Genomic DNA, 5,728 nt, shown 5'->3' on the forward strand with positions numbered 1-5,728 from the left:
TTCAGTTTTGTAAGGCTGGATAGCCTATATTTTGGGACTACCCTGTTATAGTCCATTAGCCTAACTTAAGACAATATTTATAATTCTCCAGTTATATATAGATATTTGGCTTGTATAATTGTCTAGCCCTGTGTGGCATGACTGGTATTACTGTCTGTATAATTATGCTGACTGGCTCATTATATATATATTTTGAGGTATTTTAGTAGTAGCTCTGAGGTGTCAACCTATTCCCAATTTATATTACATTCATTCCGTTGCCAATAATTACCTCTGATAAGTTAGTAATGTCTCGTGGAAATTCGAAAATTTTCACCTACGCTTTTTGCAAAAGCGGGGCGTTACACAAGGCCTGATAAATGCCTGAGTGCGCTCGAGCGCAACCTTACCTGCTTGAGGGCACACGTGTCACCTGCACGCTGAAGACCTAATTTTTGTCTATAAATACCACTCTTTTCTCATTTTCGGAGGGAGGCTGCCCAGAACGCTTGGTTGTGCACCAAGGGCGCTGTTTTCACTAGTTTTTAGAGTTTCTTGAGTGATTTTCACCTAGAACTCCCATATTTTGTAAGTTTCTTTGATTTTTAATGGATTCTTATAGTTTCTTTATGCTTTCTTATGCCATGAGAGGCTAAAATCTCAACTAAGGTTGAGGATACAGCCTCACCATTGAAGAGCAACAATGTTTTCATGCTAGTTTATGCTATTTGATTTTATATGCTTTTGATTTTTAATTGTTCTACTTCCATTCCATTATTGAGATGATTCTTGGATATCTATTGTGATTTTCGGATACATGTGATGATTTGAGATTGTCTCATTTAATTGTTTGTGTGACGACCCTTTTTTTTTTTTTTTTTACAAATCAATTAATAGACATTATTCTCTTAAAAATGTAAATGGATCTTCACAATACGACTACTTGTCGCTCAATCAACATATGGCACATGCCCTATCACATGCACTTGATAATCATAGTTGTATCTAACAATGGAACATAATACACAATGTGTAGCGGAACACATATCATAAGCAAAAATATATCTAATACATAACAATTATCAACAACAAGAGCCATTTACTAGTTTATTTGGTTAAGTCTTACAAAGCATTAAACCCTAATTTGCACACCCAAAGTACAGGCTCACAAAATACATATGCCACGTAGGACACGAGCCAATAATCCAAATATCCAAAATATGGACTACCTATGAGTCTGTGATTTATGACCGTCGCGATATGCTCCAATCATAGCATCTCATACGCTAAGTATGCCAGTCTTCATCTATATCCGCTAAACCTGCAACCAAAGCATCAATGTCTGCACAGTTGTGGGGGTTGCCGCATCCACCCAGGTGGAATTATGAGCCCATCATCTTAGTATAAAACATACCGAGACCACAGTGATATTAAATTAATTGAGTTTTCACAATAAACCAAATTTTCCTTTATAGTCTTGTGAGCACTATAACAGCTACCAATTTTATAAACCTTTGTTTGAAAAACCTTCAATAGCTGATATAGCAAACACCGGCTATTAGAAAATATTTAAAACATGTTATGTAGTTGGACGTAGAAGTTCCAATGGTTCGGAAGCAACTATGTATACACCCATCTACTATAATACTTTTATGATGGTAGCTCAAATGCAAAGAGATCTAACGTTACCAACTGTGATATCATCGTGCCTCAGTGCATTACAACTTCATGTCTTTGGCTCATAGTTGTTCATGCGGTTACTAGAGTAAAAATCCAATATCCATGCACGTCCTACTAATGTGCCAATGACAATCCATCTACCTACTCCCAAAACACTCTGACACCCCAACCAATAGCATCACATCTAAGTACGCCAAGCTTAAAATATGTCATTTCACTCTTTAGTATGAGCATACTATCATTCCCTGAATACAGGTAATACCGAATCCTATGTCATTACAACTTCATGTCTATGACAATCCATTTACCTACTCCCAGGACACTGTATTCCTCATACCCGAACAATGAAAATACCATTGTACATCCAAGCTCAATGTTCTTAAATCATGCAACCAGATGACAGAAATATACAAAAGCTCTTTGCCATTAAAACTCTTAGGCATACTAATATGTCTAGCATAAAAACTACAATATTCTATATCATGAAAACATCACACAATTTAAACAATGATATGCATGCTCATGATAGTCTTATTGTTCTTTGTGAGGCTTACCCTCTCTTTTGTTATTATGAGACTTACACTCTCTTTCATTATTATGAGGCTTACCCTCTCTTTCGTTATTATGTTCATGCTTTATGCTTTGCAATTCAAACTCTATACTCATATTCCTTGCAAATCGTGCTTTCTTCAAATACAATAAACCAATCAATATGCAATTTTATCATTCTACTTTGCATAATTTAAATCACAACTGTAGCACACATTCAAACACTTTAAATCAATACAACACCCTTCATTCATGCATCATTTCATAACATCATTGATATTATTTGAACATAATCAAAACTACTCAAATCAACCAAAACAGATATATTCAACATACAGTTGGTTCGGATTTATAAAACATATATATTTTGCAATTCTATAATATATAAAAAAAAATAGTTTCTTAGTGAGTAGAATATCACCTTGGCTGCACGAATATTAAGCACTAGGTTTCCTGGACACCAACATGTAATGCATCATTGTAAAAACAATACATTGCACATTATTAACAACTTCTAATATTGGACTCACCTTTAGCTCTTAAATTGCTCAAGAGCTAACCCATAGAAAACCCATAACATTTTAAGGATTCCAGACATCAACCCATATATCTAAGACGCTAACTAAACTTAATTAATACTAACCCAAAGCATTCACTAAGGGTTAGATATTGAAATCATCACTTAAATAACTACCTATAACATTAAATACTAATTCCAAATTATTTTCACTAACCCATAAATTATTTTCATTAACCTAGTCACATAAAATGCTACCGTATTTAAAATAATATTAACCCTAAAATTACGTTCACTAATCTTTTTACAATAATTACTAACTTATTAACATGATTTAACGATCTAACTTTTAAACACTTAAAAATTCCAAATTAATTTAACCCATCAAATTGGAGTTTCCAAACTTAAACCATAATTTACAAAACACTACCCCAAACACAATATTATTAACCCAATAGCATTTACTAAGGGTTAATCACATGAAAACTCAATTAAAATTAAATACCTAAAAGTTAGGGTTTATGGAACTTACCAAAATTCACCCAAATAATAAATGAAATTTGAGGAACCACAAGTAGGCCCCAAGTAGCACAATACCTAAAGAAAACACTAGATTAAACTCATATTTTGCTAGATTTAACCAAAAATTTCAAAATATGAATTTAACTATTTACTTCAAAATGATTGGTAAAAACGTAAATCGGGCTTCGTAGATCACGTTTCCAAAATTGGATTTGAGTTTGAACGATTGGATCTTCGTAGATCAGAGAAAATGAGAAAAATATTTTTTTAGAACAAAAAGAGGCAGAGGCTACTACCTCTTTTAATTTTTTTTTTTGAGAAGTGACACGCACGGACATGCACTTCCCTTCTTATTTATTTATTTATTTGTTTGTTTTATTTTTCTTCTTTTGACTTTTCTTTTAATGATTCTTTCTTCTTCTTCTTCTTTTTTTTTTTTCTTTTATTTTCTATTTCTTTTCTATTTTCTTTTTCTTTTCTATTTATTTTCTTTGGACCTAAAAATATTCTCTTGCATTTTTAAGGACACTGAATTAACTTTAATTAATTATTTACTCAAATTTCATGTTTTAACTACTACAAAATGTCTTGGACATTATAGTTTGGTTGGTTTTATTTATCAAAACGTTGGGTATTCATTGTGTTTTGTTCAACGGGTACATTTGATGATTTGGTGAAAAATCAGGTATCTTTTGTGATTTGTGCAAAGAACGGATTCATTGAATGATTTAACGATTTTTGAAGCAAAGTAGAACAAACAACTAATGTCCCACTCAAAAAGGACTATATGGAAAATTGGTGAGGAAAATTTGTAGATGCTGAGCATAATGCAAACATTGGACATGAAGAGGGTGAAGAGTACTACGATAGTGAAGAGTTGGTAAGTTTGGATGGGTCTGCTGATGAAAGGACAAGTCGAAGAAAGATGAGGTATAGGAAGTTCAATGAGAGCTATGACATGAGAATACTAGTCGAGTTGGAGAAGGGTCTGTTGTTTGCTAATACTCGTGTCTTTAAAAAGGCACTAAAATGGTATGCTGTGCAACATGAGTTTTCTTTCAAATACAAACACAATGATAGGGTAAGGGTGAATGCAGTTTGCAAAGAGCAAGGTCAAGGTTGTGATTGGAGATTCATGCATCTTTGGATGCAAAGAAAGAATTAATACAGATAAAAACATTCAAACTAGACCATCAATGCAGGAATCAATATGAGAACACAAGGGCTGATGTGGAGTATTTTGCCACCCAGTATATGACTGATTTCAAGGATGATTCCATATGGACCCCATATGCATTGCAACAATGGGTGAAGAAGGATCACAACATTGATGTTTTCGTAGGCTGATGTTGGAGAGCAAAAAAGATTGCACTGAAGGCGATCTATGGTAGTCATTCGGAGCAATACCATCACACAAGGAAGTATTGTGAGCCCATATTGAGGTCAAATTCCAACAGTAGTGCATACGTGCAAATAGAGGGATCATGCTTGGATGTAGGCAAGAAAGGTTTCAAGTATGGTTGTAGACCAATCATAAGTTTGGATGCTTGCCACCTTAAAGGGGAAATAGGGGGCCAGTTGTTGAATGCCATTGGAAATGATGAGAATGATGATATGTTCCTCATTGCGTATGCGGTTGCAGAGGCTGAGACCAGAGAATCTTGGGAGTGGTTTATAGAACTTCTTATTGATAATATTTATGTGGGAAGTGGCGAAGGTTGCGGTTGGACTATTATATTTGATCGACAGAAGGTAATGACGAAGTCATGTTTACATGTTTACTCTTTTTTTCTTTTTCTTTTTTTGGTTTCCTAAACTTTATTGATAGAATTCTTTGCATTTATGCAGGGGCTTCATCCCGCAGTAGATCATTTGTTGCCACATGTTGAGCATTGATTTTGTGTGTGTCACCTACATGCAAACTTCAAGTCAAAGGAATACAAGGGAAAAACATTTAAGGATGAGTTGTGGGGAGCTACAAGAGCATCAAATACAATGATTTTTCAGCATCACATGAAAGTGATACAAGGTATGGATGCTGGTGTCTATCGGTATCTTAATGATGTCAACCTTGCATCTTGGTCTAGACATGTCTTTTCTACACTTTCCAAGAGTGATATGCTTTTGAATAATCTTGCGGAAACATTCTGCATGGATCAAAGAATCTAGGGACAAGCTTGATTATGGTGGAAATGATTTGGAGACAATTGATGACAATATTCCAGCAGAAAAGAGACGGAATCCGAGCCGCGACTCAGAAAATATGTCCCAAAGTTCAGAAGAAGTTGGAAAGATCCAAAGATGAAGCAAAGAACTGTTTATGTAGATGACAAAATGAGTTGGAGTTCGAGGTTGACCACATGTTCGACACACGTCGAATAGTTAATTTGGTTGAAGGTAGCTCAATGGTAGCTCAATGGTATCCCTTGTGCACATGCTTATACTGCCATTTACATGTACAAACAAAGACTTGAGCAATAT

The 5,728-nt window shown here is 34.6% G+C and overlaps 1 long non-coding RNA gene across 1 annotated transcript; it reads right to left on the reverse strand.

Annotated features, from left to right (window-relative positions):
* Positions 1–1,150: 1,150 nt before the first annotated feature.
* LOC133865713 (uncharacterized) lies at positions 1,151–3,322 on the reverse strand. The gene is made up of 3 exons (XR_009899794.1): positions 3,258–3,322; positions 2,630–2,661; positions 1,151–1,321 (listed from the first exon to the last, which is right to left on the reverse strand). It is a non-coding gene; the product is annotated as an uncharacterized LOC133865713 (long non-coding RNA).
* Positions 3,323–5,728: the final 2,406 nt, after the last annotated feature.

Source organism: Alnus glutinosa, chromosome 4 (assembly GCF_958979055.1).
Source record: "Alnus glutinosa chromosome 4, dhAlnGlut1.1, whole genome shotgun sequence".
Classification (NCBI taxonomy): Eukaryota; Viridiplantae; Streptophyta; class Magnoliopsida; order Fagales; family Betulaceae; genus Alnus; species Alnus glutinosa.